The sequence below is a fragment of the Hyperolius riggenbachi genome, chromosome 1, assembly GCF_040937935.1.
Source record: "Hyperolius riggenbachi isolate aHypRig1 chromosome 1, aHypRig1.pri, whole genome shotgun sequence".
Lineage (NCBI taxonomy): Eukaryota > Metazoa > Chordata > Amphibia > Anura > Hyperoliidae > Hyperolius > Hyperolius riggenbachi.
In genome coordinates, this window is record NC_090646.1 from 326,109,364 (window position 1) to 326,127,380 (window position 18,017).

The following is an 18,017-nucleotide window of genomic DNA, read 5'->3' on the forward strand; positions in this document are numbered from 1 at the left end:
ATTGTCAGATCTGACAAGATTACCTGCATGCTTGTTTCTGGTGGGATTCAGACACCAAATAGATCAGCAGGGCTGCCAGGCAACTGGTATTGTTTAAAAGGAAATAAATATGGCAGCCTCCATATTCGTCTCACTACAGTTGTCCTTTTAAGTTGCAAAAAACGGAAGTAAGCCGCGGCAGGGGCCCAGAGGATAATTTTGTCCCGGCGCGGGCACAGGACAACTGCGGGGGGCTGGTAGATAGAGATGGCCTGAACGCGAACTTGTTTGCATGAACAATGCGATTCGCGTTGAAACGCGAATCTTTAGCGAGTTCGACCTGCCCCCTATACTACATCATTGGGCTAAACTTTGACCCTCCATATCACAGTCAGCAGACACATGGCAGCCAATCAGGCTGCACTCCCTCCTGGACCCCCCCCCCCCCCCCCCTCCCAACATAAAAGGCAGCAGCGTCGGCCATTTTCTCACTCTGTCTGCTGCTGCAATTAGTGAGAGAAGGTGGAGACATTGAGATAGGGAAAGCGTTAGTTAGGAGGCCTGTTAGCTTGCTCCTTGCTGATATTGGTTGTTGAAAAGCACCACAAAAAAAGCTCTTTTGAGAGCTAATGTTCTTGTGATGTGTTTTTTTTTGTGTTAGGTCCACTGACACTGCATATACAGCCCTGTCTGTCGCAGCTGGCCCTTGCTAATTGCTATACTGTGCCAGGCCCAGCACATTCAGTGCATACCTTTTCACTGCATCTGTGTGACTGCACATTGCATTATACCACCAGTAGTCACTGCATACCTTTCACTGCATCTGACTAACAGCACACCATTTTATATACCAGTCAGTGCATACCTTTTCACTGCATCTGTGTGACTGCACATTGCATTATACCACCAGTAGTCACTGCATACCTTTCACTGCATCTGACTAACAGCACACCATTTTATATACCAGTCAGTGCATACCTTTTCACTGCACCTGTGAGACTGTACATTGCATTATACCACCAGTCACTGCATACCTTTCACTGAATTTGTGTGACTGCACATTGTATTATACCAGCAGTCAGTGTATACCTTTCACTGCATCTGTGTGACTGCACATTGTATTAGTCAAATCAGTGCATACCTTTCACTTCATCCCCCCCCCCCCCCAATATGGACAAAACAACAGGCAGAGGCAGAGCTAGAGGCAGGCCACCCGGCAGGTCTGTTCAAGGTCATGCTGACGTGATTTCGTGCGGCCCTGGACCAAAGTACAGTGTTCAGAAGGCACGTGCCATCAATTCCAAAGATTGTCAGGACGTAGTTGACAATTTAACACAGAACACCTCATCTTCCCTCCACCAACGCCGATTACCTGGCCTTAAAGTGGACCCAAATTAAAAATACAAAATTTCAGAAATAAAAGCTATTTTCTAAATTATAATAATAAATAGCAGCCTTTTTTCATCTGCATGATGACAAATATAAAATATTTTACATTTATTGGAGGAACCCCTCCCTTCCTTTCAAATTGCCGGCATTTTTCCGGCAAACTGGTGGAGTAGATGGTGTCCGGCAATGGAGGAATTGCTAATGGCTGCCCCCAGTATAATCCTAGCTATGAAAAGAGAAGGGTAAAAAGCATGCACTGAAATGCTCACAGGTTTGAAGGAGTATTTATTTCTCTTTGTATGTGTCAGAGTGGTGCAACTAAATATTTGTAATTAAAAAAATGTTTGGTTTGGGTCCGCTTTAAGTGCGGATATAAACACTCTGAGCAGCGATGAACCCCTGGACTACTGGGTGCGCAGGCTTGACCTGTGGCCAGAGCTGTCACAATTTGCCATGCAACTTCTGGCTTGCCCTGCCTCAAGTGTCCTGCCTCCCCAAAGACTAAGTCAGTCCCCACACAGCATCTCTGCCTGAAGGCCGCTTGACTACCTTCCCTGCCACCAACAGCGTCCAGGATTCCAGGTGGATTCCTGAATCTTTAAGGCAGCTGCTAGCAGCGGCCGCTAACAAAGTCAATAATAATTTTTCTGGTGCGTGTACATGCCTGCGTAATTTTTCTGGCTGCACTGTGGCTTCAACAACAAAACAAAAGGCATGTATATGTGTCAATTCCCCTTTGTGATCGTTACCTTGCCGCGGTGAAGGGGCTTGCGTATCACAATGAAGCAATGACCTATATGAGTGTATTGGGGGCACACCTGACCCAAGATAATGAGGTCGTTGCTTCATTGTGGACGACCAAATTCAATCAGCTGGACAGTCACTACTGTTCTGCCATTGAGCTACCAGAGCCTGACCATACAGGCTTGAAAACCTACACAGCCTGCACTCTCGCCATCGCACCATCACTACACAAACAGCTGTTTGCGGTGCGTTACACAGTGAGTTTGGTCTGTCAGTGTGAAGCAGTACACTACTTACACTACCTGCTGATCCATGTCTACACACGGAAGATGTTTTAAAGCACTTTAGGCCTCCAATTTAGGAATGCAATGTGATTTCTGTCCTTTAGGGTTTATAACCCTGCTGTGCGTCAAATCTGTAATTTTCCCCGGCACTTTTGGCATGTATCCCACTCCGCCATGCCCCCCTCCAGGTGTTAGACCCTTTGAAACATCTTTTCCATCACTTTTGTGGGCAGAAACAGTGTTTGTAGTTTTTAAAGTTCGCCTTCCCATTGAAGTCTATTGCGGGCGTCTGAGGTTCGCGGACCCAAAATCAGTGGTTCGAGCCATATCTACTGGTAGAGGCCCTAGGTATGTTACACTCTTGTTTTTATATAGTTTACAGTAATCCTTTAACTCCTCTTGTACTGGAAACAATTTAAGACTCATATCTGTGCTACAAATGTTTTATTTCTTATCTGTATTACACATACAGTTCATTATATCTTAAGCTTATTTTCACTTCAGATTCCCTTTAACATGATGTATTTACAAATGAGTTCTCTGCCATGGCAGTCAGCTGACACCGCTAAAAGGATCAAATTACAAATTGTGCTTCATCACAGATTAAGGGGAATTAGACAGGCTACTCTCTAAATACATACAGGGTACATTTCTCTATGTTTTCCTTCTGTCCAGTGCAAGAGTTCAGGTCCACTTTAATGAGGTATCAAAGTGGTGTAGACCATTTGATGCATACTGGAGCAATGATGTCAAAAGCAGATGACACAGCGTGGGCATGGAATCAAGGTCTGAGCAATGATTTGTCAGTCCGTCGAAGTTGAGGGTATTCCAAATGTGCTGAGGTGAAACATCTTGCAAAGAACGATATTTTATGAATACTTTCCCTCTGTGTTTTATCGCTGGTGCTGTCAGAGAGAAGTGGATGGTGTGGTGGTCTGACCACACCACTGAGTTAATTTCCATATATGATATTAAAAGTACTTAATAGAATATAAGATCTAGAATGTGTCCTTTCTTGTGAGTGGAAAGGTTGATAGCCTGAGAGAAACCCAGTTCATTTATGGTGAGTAGTTTTCTTCCTAGGTTTGAAGTGTGGTCATCTATCCATACATTGCAGTCTCCCAAAATGGTCCATAGGGTGTTCCACTGTTAGGCCTTGTTCACATTATAAATCGCCAGCACTATCACAAGCGTTGAGCGATTTATACTGTGATTTTTTAAGAGTTTTACCCTGCGATCTGCACTTAGAAAAGTGCTTTTCTAAGCGTGTTTGCTCAGCGATGTTTTTTTTCACTTCCTGATGTCAGTACGGAAGATACATTTTTTAGCCAGAAATGAATAAATACAATGTATTTATTCATAAAATCGCTCAGGAAATCACTATACAAAGCGCTTTATCAAGTGCTTTGCGATTTCCCTATACCTTCCATTGAGCCAAAGGGCTCAGAAAATGGTAAATGTAGAGTGTTTGCGATTTGTGATAAATCAAAACACTCACATGTAAGCAATCTCATAGAAAAACATTGCACAAGCGCTTTTAGGATAATTTCTAAAATCTCCAGTGCTAAAAAAAATAAAATCTGCAAACGCTCATAGTGTAGACAAGCCCTTAGGCAGGATATGAGTTCAGAGATTTCCCTGAGGGCTGAGACATCACCTGGGGGCGGTATATGAGCAATATGTTGATGTTTTTCACGGCTCGATGGGCTGCCAGACATTCAAAGAAATTGGTTGGGCCTATGCCCAGGGACCTTATGTTCAAAGAGGATCTGAAGCATAACGCAACCCTATCTTCTTTGGGGTCTTGCCATTCCTACACCATTCCTACCTATGTGTTTGGTTTATTTTCAATGTGCTTTTAGGGCTGATTCACACTACAAAAGCTTTTTAAACGCTAGAGATTTTAAAAGCTTTTTTGAGTGCAATGCTGTGGTTTTTTTTTACAAAATCACATTGCTCCAGTGTGAAAACACACATAGGCTAACATTAGCAAGAGCTTTAAAAATCACAAAGCGCTTAGAAATACTCTTGTAGTGTGAACAAGCCCTCTAAGTGTTTTAAACCAGTGTTTCTCAACATTTTATTGGTATGTACCCCTTTTAAAACCCTGTATTTACCAAGTACCCCCTAGCATAGTAAATATTATCATAAGTACCCCTTGACAAGTATATACTTAATTATAGTACATGATAATTGGTTCTAAACAATTTCCAAGCAATCAATTTTGCTTTTGATTAGCTAAAATACAAATTTGGTGTTTAAATAAGATTTATCATTTTCTAAAACTCTAAATGTGTTAATCTTATATATCAAGCCCGAGCACCCCCTGGAACTATCAGAAGTTCCAGGGGGTACTCGGAGTACACGTACAACACGTTGAGAACCTAGGTTTTAAACTACTTATATCAATGCACACTATACTGTTACATTTAAAGGGGAACTTCAGCCTAAACAAACATACTGTCATTAAGTTACATTAGTTATGTTAATTAGAATAGATAGGTATTAGTTTTTACCCATCCTGTTTGAAAAGAACAGGCAAAGGTTTGTGATTCATGGGGGCTGCCATCTTTGTCATTGGGGCAGCCATCTTTTTGGTTGAAAGTAGGTGACAGGGAGCATGAGACAGTTCCAACTATCCTGTGTCCTGATCACCCCTCCCAGCTGCACGCAATAGGCTTCAAACGTCAAATTAAAAATGTTAAAAAAAAAAAAAATTGCATCAAAACAACAGAACGAGAACAACAACATCAGAAATCCCATCATGCTTTGCACAGCATCAGGGGAAAAATGCCCGGGCAGTTTTCTTCTGTGCAGCTAAAAATGAGGCTTGTATAAGAGAAACAAAGTTCTGATGCTGTGAAACTGTTAAAGAAACACCAGGCCTTTTCAGTGCTGCTGAGTCAATTTTTAGTCTGGATGTTCACTTTAACAAATAAAATGTGTCATAAAAAACAGTATTGTATATTTTATGCAAGAAGATAAACTTTGTTTGAATCTATAAAATTTAACTCGAGTCCTTTGTAAGTAGGGGACTGTCTGTATAATTTTGTATAGCTTTCCTTAGGTTGCCATTTTCACACATTACTAATGTTAAAATGCAGGTCTTTAAAGTTTCCTGGTTTCAATGTTTTTTCTTTCTTGTAAAAGGAAAAAAGAACCAGGCACATGCTAGTCAAAGGGAACTGATCAGCTTGAAAGAGAACAAGTGGCCTTTCAATAATGGAACTCAACATCTTTCATACCTGGGGGTGGATGACATTTGTCAATTTATCCCAAATTCATTTAAATGCACCTGCACACCTCCCTGTTCAGCTTGGTACATATAACAGATCAAACTCTGCCAAGGCAGCTGATAAAGAGCACCTTGGGAAAGAATCTAAGGTGTACTGCAGGTAGGGGATCAATATGAACCCCTTTACCTATTTAGAGGGTAAAGGACAGGCACGTGGGGGGTCTCCTTATTAAAAGAGGCTCCCAGATACCACCGTACATCCTCCCAAAACCTAGCCTCACATGTGTGAAGATAGCTACCCCTATCCCTAATGCATATACAATTGTGCTCATACGTGTACAAACCCTGACAGACTGTATGATTTCTTAACCATTTTTCATACAATATGAATGATAACACAAAAAATTATTTCACTCATGGTTGGTGCTTGGCTGAAGCCATTTATTGCCAAACAACGGTGTTTACTCTTTTTAAATCATAATCACTACATAAACTACCCAAATGACCCTGATCAAAAGTTTACATACCCTGGTGATTTGGCCTAATAATATGCACACAACTTGACACAATGGGTTTTAATAGCTATTAAAGGTAACCATCTTCACCTGTGATTTGTGTGCTTGTAATAAGTGGGTATGTGGGTATGTATAAAAGATCATTGAATTTTTGTGCTTTCTATGTCCTGAGGAAAGCAAAAGAAATGTCAACAGATCTGCGGGAAAATATGAGGAAGATGTTATCCATTCAGTCGTATCCGACTCTTGGTTATTCTATGGGTTAGCTCTCTCCATGCTGTCCAATCTTGTACCATTTCTGCCAGTTGCCTTAAGCTCAATCCTGTGTCAGCTTTGATGGTGTCAAGCCAATGCTTTCTCTGGCGGCCTTTTCGCCTTTTGCCACTGATCAGTCCTAGCATTATTTGAACTCTATAAAACAGGAAAGTGGTATGAGAAAATATCCAAGGAATTGAGAATGCTAATCAGCATTGTTCAAACTCTAATTATGAAGTGTAAAATTATGGGTTCTGCTGAAACCAAACCACAGTTAGGTAGACCAACTAGAATTTCAGCTGCAACTGCCAAAAAGATGGTTTGGGATGCAAGGAAAACAAATAACTTCAGGTGAAATACATGACTCTTTGAAAAAAATGTGGAGTAGCAGTTTCAAGATGCACAACAAGGAGGCACTTGAAGAAAGAGGGCTGCATGGTCAAGGTGCAAGAAGAAAGCCATTACTACGCAAATGACACATAGTATCCTGCTTACAATATGCCAAACAGCTCACAGACAAGCCTCAAACCTTCTGGCACAAAGTCATTTGGGGTGATGAAACTAAAATTGAACTTTTTGGCCACAACCATAAACGCTACATTTGGAGAGGAGTCAGTAAGTCCTTTGATGAAAAGTACACCTTTCCTACCTAAACATGGTGGTGGATCACTGATGTTTTGGGGGATGTGTAAGCTACAAAGGAAAAGGAAATTTGTTCAGAATTGATGGCACTATGAATGCAGTCAGTTATCAAAAAAAAAAAAAAAAAACAATTCTGAAGGAAAATTTGCACTCATCAGCCAGGAAGCTGAGCATGGGATGTACTTGGACATTCCAGCATAATAATGATCCAAAACACAAGGCCAAGTTGACCCGTCATTGGCTATAGCAACATAAAGTGAAGGTTCTGTAGTGGCCATCTTAAGTCTCCTGACCTCAATATCATTGAGCCACTCTGGGGAGATCTCTACTGTGCAAGCCAGCTTAAGAATTTACATGAATTGGAAGCATTTTGCCAGGAAGAATGGGCAGCTTTACCATCTAAGAAGATAGAGCCTCATCCATAACTAAAACAAAAGACTTCAAGCTGTCATTAATGTTAAGGCTGGTTTCACAGTGGGACGTTACAGGCGCACGTTAGAGCAGCCTGTAACGCAGCCCACCGCACAGTAATGAAAAATCAATGGGGCTGTTCACAGTGCGGACGTTGCGTTACATTGTAACGCTGCGTCACAAGGCAACGTACTGCATGCAGTACTTTGGACGTTAGACTGCTTGCACATGCTCAGTAATGTTGGGGAGGAGCGGAGAGCGGCCAGGCACATGGCTAATTAATATGCACTGCACGTTATGACGTGCAGTGTTTACTTCCTGGAGCAGCCGCTCTGTGCGGCGATTGGCCGGCGGGACCACGTGATGCCGCATGCGCACAAGAGTGCGCATCACGGCATCACTGATGCCAGAGTGAGCTGCACAACACGGCTCACTCTGACGTCCAGATCCAGCACCACCAGGCGTTGAGTTAGGGGGACGTTATGCGACCTTAACGCCCCCTCTAACGCAACGTCCTGGTGTGAAATTAGCCTAAAGGGGGCAATACACAGTATTAAGAACTGGTGTATATAAACTTTTTAACATGGTAATTTGGGTAATTTGTGTAGTGGTTATAATTTAAAAAGAGTAAAAAGCAGTTTGACAATAAATGGCTTCAGCCAATCACTAACGAGTCAAAAAATATTTTTGTGGTATTCATGTTCTATGAAAAATGGTTTGGAAATCATAAATTCTGCCAGGGTATGTAAACTTATGAGCACAACTGTAAAACCCGAGTAATTACTTAGTTGTATGTACTACTAAAACTGCACAGTGGCATAGAGGATAGGACTCTCGCCTTGCAGTACTGGGTACTCAATTTAAATCTCAGCCAGGGCACAATCTTCATGGAGTTTGTATGTACTTCCCGTTTCTGTGTGGGTATCCTCCGGGCACTCCTGCATCCCAAAAAAACAAACACATACCGTATTTTTCGCCGTATAAGATGCTCCGGCATTTAAGACGCACCCAGATTTAGAGGGCAAAAATCAGGAAAAAAAAGAAAAAAACTAAACCTAGGTGTGTCTATGATGCAGGGGTGTCTTAAGGACTTTTTACCTCCCCCCCCCCTTTCCAGTTACATTACATACTATTACACCACATAAGGGGACAGTGTTATGATTGGTTGTTCCCATGTTGCCTGCCTATGTTCCTCTATGTGGTCAGTGTAGTAATTGGCTGTTCCTGTGTCCCCCTGTGCTGTGTCCCCCTGTGCCTGCTGTGTCCCCCTGTGCTGTGTCCCCCTGTGCCTGCTGTGTCCCCCTGTTCTGCCTGCCGTGTCCCCCTGTTCTGCCTGCCGTGTCCCCCTGTTCTGCCTGCCGTGTCCCCCTGTTCTGCCTGCCATGTCCCCCTGTTCTGCCTGCCATGTCCCCCTGTTGTGGCAGTGTCCCCTGTTGTGCCAGTGTCCCCCCTATTGTGCCAGTGTCCCCCCTATTGTGCCAGTGTCCCCCCTATTGTGCCAGTGTCCCCCTGTTGTGCCAGTGTCCCCCTGTTGTGCCAGTGTCCCCCTGTTGTGCCAGTGTCCCCCTGTTGTGCCAGTGTCCCCCTGTTGTGCCAGTGTCCCCCTGTTGTCCGTGTGTCCTCCAGTGCCGGTGTCCCCCTGTGCAGGCAGCCTGAGTACACATACATTACCTGCTCCTGCCGCCGCGCTTCTGGCTCCCCGATCCTCTTCTTCCATCTACCGCTGCCCGCTGCTGCCCCCGCCGAACATCGCTGGCCGGTCTTAGCCGCATGGATACGCTATCAGCACACCACGTGCCGGGGTCACGCATGCCGCGAACAACGCTGGCCGGTCCTAATTAGCTGCGCAGGGATACGCTATCAGCGAGAGCCGGGTCACACATGCGTATGCGTGACCCCGGCGCACGTGGTGGGCTGATAGTGTATCCCTGCTCTGCTAATTAGGACCGGCCAGCGTTCGGCGGCATGCGTGACCCCGGCACGTGGTGTGCTGATAGCGTATCCATGCGGCTAATTAAGCGCCCATCGATGTTCGGCGGGGGCAGCAGCGGGCAGCGGTAGATGGAGGAAGAGGATCGGGGAGCCAGGATTGGAGCCAGGAGCGCGGCAGCAGGAGCAGGTGATGTATATAGTGCTTCCCTGTAGCAAATTAAGAGAAAGATCCGCACTACCTTCAGAAAAGCTTAGTCTGTTTTATTGGAAAAAAACATACAAATTTAAAAAGAACTTTGCGGCAGGACAGTCCACTGTTTCGGGCTCCTGCCCATCTTCATGCTGCCTAGTTCTTTCTGTTCTGTTCTGTTCTGTTCTGTTTTCTGTAATAAAATGTTACTTTTTGGTTTTTTTCTTTTTTTTCTTTCTTTTTTTCTTTTTTTGCTATTCAGCATATTCCACCATAGTTTTTTGGCTGATATTTTGCCAATACATCTTAGAGGTATGCCTGATTTTTTTATTCAGCCATTATTGACTGTTATTTTTTGAATGTTTGGATCTTGTTCAGATCCACCAATGGGGGAGTTGGAGGTGTGACTAGATATGTAAATAGGCTGTTTCCCATCAGGTCCTCTAATTAGTATATACTCAGTGATTGGTTGTTTCTCTGTATATATGTTGGTGTTTTTGTATGTTACTTCAGAACTAGGCAGCATGAAGATGGGCAGGAGCCCGAAACAGTGGACTGTCCTGCCGCAAAGTTCTTTTTAAATTTGTATGTTTTTTTCCAATAAAACAGACTAAGCTTTTCTGAAGGTAGTGCGGATCTTTCTCTTCATTTGCTACAGTTTGAGTCCCATGGTGTCCGGGACTACTGGATCTGCACACCTGACCATCTGAAATTGATGGAAGCCAAGCAAGTGCGACTCCACACTTAAAATTATAGTGCTTCCCTGCGCACCTCTGCATCCCGAAATCCGTACCTTCGCCGCATAAGACGCACCCACTTTTCCTCCAACATTTTGGGGAAGAAAAAGTGCGTCTTATACGGCGAAAAATACGGTAAGTTAATTGGCTTCCCTTAACCACTTCCGTACCTGCAGTCTCTGGCCCCTTAAAGTGAACCAGAGACGAAGCACGCTCATGTATTTTACCATATAGATCAGTGGGAACATTAGAGAAAACACCTACCATGCTTTCTGTTTCATTCTGCACTGCACAGCTTGTTTCTTAGCAGACCTGATAAAATCCCTGACAGAGCATTCAGTCTGGCTTTGCAACAATGACTCAGCTATGATTCCTGAGCAGAGCCAGCAGGGGGCAGGCTTGGACTTGAAAAAAGACATGAGAGAACACAGACTGAGCTATAAATATTCCTGAACAAAGCCAGACTGAATGCTCAGTTGGGGATTTTATCAGGGCTGATTAGAAGTAAGCTGAGCAGTGCAGAATGAAACAGAAAGCAAGGTAGGTGTTTTCTCTAATGTTCCCACTGATATATATGGTAAAATACATGAGGGTGCTTCATCTCTGGTTTCCTTTAACCACTTGCCGACCGCCTACTTCATATTGGCGGCGGCAAAGTGGCAGCCCCAGGACCACGTAACGCAGAATGGCGTCAGGTCCTGGGGCACTGTTTTGCCGGAGATCGCGCGCTGGGATGCGCGCGCATCCGCCGGCAATAGGCTCCGCCCACCCGCGACGTCAACCCGCCGGCCAATCGGAAGCGCCGGCGGGTTGTTAACCCGACGATCGCCGGATAGGAAGCGTATAATACGCTTTGTAATGTTTACAAAGTGTATTATACAGGCTGCCTCCTGCCCTGGTGGTCCCAGTGTCCGAGGGACCACCAGGGCAGGCTGCAGCCACCCTAGTCTGCACCCAAACACACTGATCTGCACCCCCCCCCCCCGCCCCCTGATCGCCCACAGCACCCCTCAGACCCCCCCCTGCCCAGGTCCCAGATCACTGTTTGCACCCAATCACCCCCCTAATAACCCATCAATCACTCCCTGTCACTATCTGTCAACGCTATTTTTTTTATCCCCCCCCCTGCCCCCTCCTGAGCACCCCCCCACCCCTCAGATTCTCCCCAGACCCCCCCCCCGTGTACTGTATGCATCCATCCCCCCTGATCACCTGTCAATCACCCATCAATCACCCCCTGTCACTGCCACCCAACAATCAGCCCCTAACCTGCCCCTTGCGGGCAATCTGATCACCCACCCACACCAATAGATCGCCCGCAGATCCGACATCAGATCACCTCCCAAGTGCAGTGTTTACATCTATTCTCTCCTCTAAACACCCACTAATTACCCATCAATCACCCCCTATCACCACCTGTCACTTTTACCTATCACATCAGACCCTAATCTGCCCCTTGCGGGCACCCAATCACCCGCCCACACGCTCAGATTGCCCTCTGACCCCCCCCCTCTTATCATTTCACCAGTGCATTAATTGCATCTGTTCTTCTCTGTAGTAACCCACTGATCACCTGTCAATCACCTGCCAATCACCTATCACCTATCAATCACCCCCTGTCACCCCCTGTCACTGCCACCCAACAATCGGCCCCTAACCTGCCCCTTGCGGGCAATCTGATCACCCACCCACACCAATAGATCGCCCGCAGATCCGACATCAGATCACCTCCCAAGTGCAGTGTTTACATCTATTCTCTCCTCTAAACACCCACTAATTACCCATCAATCACCCCCTATCACCACCTGCCACTGTTACCTATCAGATCAGACCCTAATCTGCCCCTTGCGGGCACCCAATCACCCGCCCACATGCTCAGATTGCCCTCTGACCCCCCCTTATCAATTCGCCAGTGCATTAATTACATCTGTTCTTCCCTGTAATAACCCACTGATCACCTGCCAATCACCTATCAATCACCCCCTGTCACTGCCACCCATCAATCAGCCCCTGTCACTGCCACCCATCAATCACCCCCTGTCACTGCCACCCATCAATCAGTCCCTAACCTGCCCCTTGCGGGCAATCTGATCACCCACCCACACCATCCGATCGCCTGCAGACCCGCAGTCAGATCACCTCCCAAGTGCATTGCATCTGTTCTCTCCTCTAAACACCCACTAATTACCCATCAATCACCCCCTGTCACTGCTACCCATCAGATTAGACCCCTATCTGCCCCTAGGGCACCCAATCACCCGCCCACACCCTCAGACCCCAGCCCTGATCACCTCGCCAGTGCATTACTTGCATCTATTCCCCCCACTAATCACACCTTGAGACACCCATCAATCATCTCCTGTCACCACCTGTCACCCCCTAGCACACCTACCCATCAGATCAGGCCCTAATTTGCCCCGTGTGGGCTCCTGATCACTCGGCCAAACCCTCAGATCCCCCTCAGACCCCCTTCCGATCACCTTCCCAGTGCATTGAGTGCATCTATTTTCCCCTCTAACCACCCCCTGAGACACCCATCAATCACCTCCTGTCACCCCCCTAGCACTCCTATCCATCAGATCAGGCCCAATACAACCTGTCATCTAAAAGGCAACCCTGCTTATGACCGGTTCCACAAAATTCGGCCCCTCATAGACCACCTGTCATCAAAATTTGCAGATGCTTATACCCCTGAACAGTCATTTTGAGACATTTGGTTTCCAGACTACTCACGGTTTTGGGCCTGTAAAATGCCAAGGCTGTATAGGAACCCCACAAGTGACCCCATTTTAGAAAAAAGACACCCCAAGGTATTCTGTTAGGTGTATGACGAGTTCATAGAAGATTTTATTTTTTGTCAAAAGTTAGCGGAAATTGATTTTTATTGTTTTTTTTTTCACAAAGTGTCATTTTTCACTAACTTGTGACAAAAAATAAAATTTTCTATGAACTCGCCATACACCTAACGGAATACCTTGGGGTGTCTTCTTTCTAAAATGGGGTCACTTGTGGGGTTCCTATACTGCCCTGGCATTTTAGGGGCCCTAAACCGTGAGGAGTAGTCTAGAAAACAAATGCCTCAAAATGACCTGTGAATAGGACGTTGGGCCCCTTAGCGCACCTAGGCTGCAAAAAAAGTGTCACACATGTGGTATCGCCGTACTCAGGAGAAGTAGTATAATGTGTTTTGGGGTGTATTTTTACACATACCCATGCTGGGTGGGAGAAATCTCTCTGTAAATGGACAATTGTGTGTAAAAAAAATCAAACAATTGTCATTTACAGAGATATTTCTCCCACCCAGCATGGGTATGTGTAAAAATACACCCCAAAACACATTACACTACTTCTCCTGAGTACGGCAATAGCACATGTGTGGCACTTTTTTGCAGCCTAACTGCGCTAAGGGGCCCAAAGTCCAATGAGCACCTTTAGGCTTTACAGGGGTGCTTACAATTTAGCACCCCCCAAAATGCCAGGACAGTGAACACACCCCACAAATGACCCCATTTTGGAAAGTAGACCCTTCAAGGTATTCAGAGAGGAGCATAGTGAGTCCGTGGCAGATTTAAAAAAAATTTTGTCGCAAGTTAGAAGAAATGGAAACTTTTTTTTTTTTTGTCACAAAGTGTCATTTTGCGCTAACTTGTGACAAAAAATAAAATCTTCTATGAACTCACCATGCCTCTCAGTGAATACTTTGGGATGTCTTCTTTCCAAAATGGGGTCATTTGGGGGGTATTTATACTATCCTGGAATTTTAGCACCTCATGAAACATGACAGGTGCGCAGAAAAGTCAGAGATGCTTGAAAATGGGAAAATTCACTTTTGGCACCATAGTTTGTAAACGCTATAACTTTTACCCAATCCAATAAATATACACTGAATGTTTTTTTTTTTTTAATTAAAGAAATGTAGCAGAATAACTTTCGCGCACAAATGTATAGGAAATTTTACTTTATTTGAAAAATGTCAGCACAGAAAGTTAAAAAAAGTCATTTTTTTGACAAAATTCATGTCTTTTTTGATGAATACAATAAAAAGTAAAACTCGCAGCAGCAATCAAATAGCACCAAAAGAAAGCTGTATTAGTGACAAGAAAAGGAGGTAAAATTCATTTAGGTGGTAGGTTGTATGACCAAGCAATAAACCGTTAAAGCTGCAGTGGTCTGAATGGAAAAAAAGGCTCTGGTCCTTAAGGGGTTTTATGACTGCAGTCCTTAAGTGGTTAAGGACCACAGACTGTTGGTACCTCAAAATGGCGCTTACCGACGATTCGCTGCACCGACCCATCACTCCCACCGGTCAAGCTGATCTTCCATCACCACAGGTTCCTCTCTCTGCTATCCCTATGACAGCAGAGCTGTGCAAGCAGGTCAGGAGCCGCTTTCATTGGCTCCTGATGCTGTCCATCAATGTAAGCCAATGGGATTGGCTTACAGTGATGACAGGGTCAGGAGCCAATGAAATTGGCTCCTGAAAGGGCTTACAGAGCTCTGCCGTCATATAGACAGCAGTGTGAGTGAGTTGTGGCAATGGGAGAGTGATGCAAGGTTTGAAATCTACGTCCTGTCCAAGCCGCGCAGCCACAAGCAGGACATAGATTTCAACCATGCTGGTCCGGAAGTGGTTAAAGGGAGTCTGAAGTGTCAGTAAAAAAAAATAATAAAAAGATACTTACCTAAGGAGAGGGTCTTATATTAGTATATTATAGTAATAATAATAACTTAATAATTATTATTCCTACTACTATTAATAATGATATAGGGCTGTGGCCCTTGTCATGATGGACAGGGCTTTGTAGGAGAGGGGTAGCTTTGCAGCCCCTTTCTTTTTTTTTTCACAAATCAATTTTTATTTTGAACAATAAAAGACATTACAGGTGAAGGCACAGTGCTCCCACAACAGGAGATATAAAGGTGCACAAAGGAAGCGGCAAGGCAGCAGTATATAGTATGAAGTATGGGTGAACAGTAATATAATTGCCTTAATAAACTTCTCATGCATCAGATACATCCCATATTGCCAATGCTTACAGGAGCCTCTGGCATCTATGAGTGGATTCATTTATAATTGGAGTACCGTGCCAAGAGAGCAAGAAGGAGGTAGTAAAGAGAATTAGATAGAGAGGGGAAGGAGAGGAAGGGATAACGAACAGGAGAAGAGGTAGGTAGAGGAGGGAGAAGGGAAAAAGAAAAAGGAAGACTCCGGGCTCACCCCTCACCCCCACCGCGCCAGCAACCAGCTAAGTACTGGTATTAGGATACATGAAGATTAAAGTGTGAGATTGGATCCAGCCGTCATAGCGTTGTTATACCATGGTGCCCATATTTTATGGAACCGTTGTATACAGTTACGATTCTTGTATGTCATTTGGTATAGAGGAAGAGCGATATTGATCGTACGTTTCCAGTGATTAATAGATGGAATGTTATTACCTTTCCAGACTCTTAGAATTTCTTTTCTTGCATAGAAACATAATATGCGAATTAAAAATTGTACATACTTGCTACACGTTTGTTCTTCAAATAGACCCAGAAGGGCTAGTTTTGGTGTACAGTCAAAGTGTGATTCCAAGATTTCATTAATAGTATCAAAAATGGCCGTCCAAAAAGTTTGGATTCTAGCGCAGCTCCAAAACATGTGTAGGAATGTGCCATCTTCAGCTGTGCATTTTTGGCATAACACACTGTTGGATATACATATGTTATGCATTCGCACTGGAGTGAGATATGTTCTATGCAAGAATTTCACCTGGATCAGTCTATCTCTGGCTGAAATAGGAGTTCTAACAAAGTCTTCAAGTATATCCTCCCAGTCTGTATCATCTATGCCCTGAACATCTAGGTTCCACTTTTCTTGGGATCTAAGAAGTTTTTGGTTATTTTTGGCGAGTAATACTGAATAAATAACTGAGAGAGGTTTATCTAATTGTTGTGTCAGAAGTGTATTCTCTAAGGTATTGACTACCAGCTCTGGTGCACCAGAGGGGAACTGCGCTGAAAAGGCGTGACGGAGTTGTAAATATCGAAAGAACATCTTGTTCGTGATGGAAAAGGTTTGTTTAAGTTCATTAAATGTTAACAGCGATCCATCGCGAACAATGTGCTGTAAGTTTTTGATACCTGCAGTAGCCCACACTCTAGGATCAGGGATCTGGGTGAAGTGAGATAGGTTAGGATTCTCCCATAGAGGGGCATATGGGGAGAGCTTTTCATTCACACCCAGAAATTTCATTGCCTCCACCCACACCTTACACACTGTTTGCATCGGAGCAGTACATCTTTCATCATTAGTCGTTCCCCTGTATGGTAGTAGTGTAAGCCTCTCATAGGATCCCAGTCGGGCCACCTCTGTTACAACTGCAGGGTTATATCTGTCTTGAGCAAACCACCATCTAGCAGTAACTAGGATTGCAGCATAGTAGTATAATTGCATATTTGGAAGAGCCAGGCCCCCTTGATCTATTGAGAGTTGCAGGGTACTCAGGGCAATTTTGGCGACCTGGCCCGACCAGATAAATGTAGATATTAAGGAATGGAGATTTTTAAAGAATTTTTTTGGGATTACAATAGGAGAGTTGCGGAGTACATAAAGAAATTTAGGTAAAAAGATCATTTTAAAGATGTTAATTTTCCCAATAAGGGAAAGGGGTAATTGTTTCCACGTCTGGGATCTATTACGAAAGGCCTCCACCACCGGTTTAACATTCAGAGCAAAGTAATCCTGCACACAGTTGGTAACTTGAATACCCAGGTATTTGAATTGGGATACCCATTGTAACGAGTGGGAGGATATATTGGGCCGGGAGTTGTCCAGTGGCATGATGACAGACTTATCCCGGTTAATTTTTAGCCCGGAAAATGAGCCAAATGTTGTAATAATGTCAAGAGCAGAATTTAAGGAGTCTTCTGAGTCATTTAAGTAAAGGAGTGTGTCATCCGCATAGAGCGATATTCTCTCCTCGATACTCCCCACCGGGATACCCTGAACTTGAGGGGAGTCGCGTATTAGTATAGCCATGGGTTCAATTGCGAGGGCGAAAATATATGGGGAGAGCGGGCAGCCTTGCCGTGTTCCTCTATACAGCTGGAAGGGATCCGAGATAGTATTGCCCGTACGAATTCTAGCCTTAGGAGTTTTATACAGTGCTTGTATCCATTTTATAAACATAGGGCCAAAGCCATATCGTTTCAGAATTTCCCACAGATACGGCCACTCTACCGAGTCAAATGCCTTCTCGGTGTCCAGCGAGGCAACCACCCCGCGGCCGGACACCGAGGAGGCCAAAGAAATGTTTGTGAATAATCTGTGTAAGTTAATATCTGTCCCTTTGTTGGGCATGAATCCTGACTGGTCCCCGTGTATTAACTTAGTAATAATTGGCTTGATTCTGTTTGCTAGTATTTTGGCCAGGATTTTAGCATCTGTATTTAATAACAAGATGGGTCTATATGACCCACACAATGTAGGGTCCTTCCCAGGTTTGAGGATAAGAATAATTATCGCTTCCGAAAATGATTCCGGCAGAGAATGACCTTCTATTACTTCGTTAAATAGTGAACATAGTTTAGGGGCCAAAATATCAGAGTAGCATTGGTAGAATTCAGAGGGAAGGCCATCTGAGCCTGGAGTTTTATTGGATTTAAGGTCACCTATGGCGTCCTGAACCTCCTCAATAGATATTAGCTTATCTAGTGTAG

General features: G+C 44.4%; 1 long non-coding RNA gene across 1 annotated transcript in view; it reads right to left on the reverse strand.

The window, feature by feature from the left end:
• Nucleotides 1-6,051: 6,051 nt before the first annotated feature.
• Nucleotides 6,052-18,017, reverse strand: part of LOC137549128 (uncharacterized) — a 33,778-nt gene continuing 21,812 nt past the window's right edge. The window contains exon 2 of the long non-coding RNA XR_011026783.1: nucleotides 6,052-6,557. This is a non-coding gene — a long non-coding RNA (uncharacterized lncRNA). The remainder of the gene's footprint in view (nucleotides 6,558-18,017) is intronic.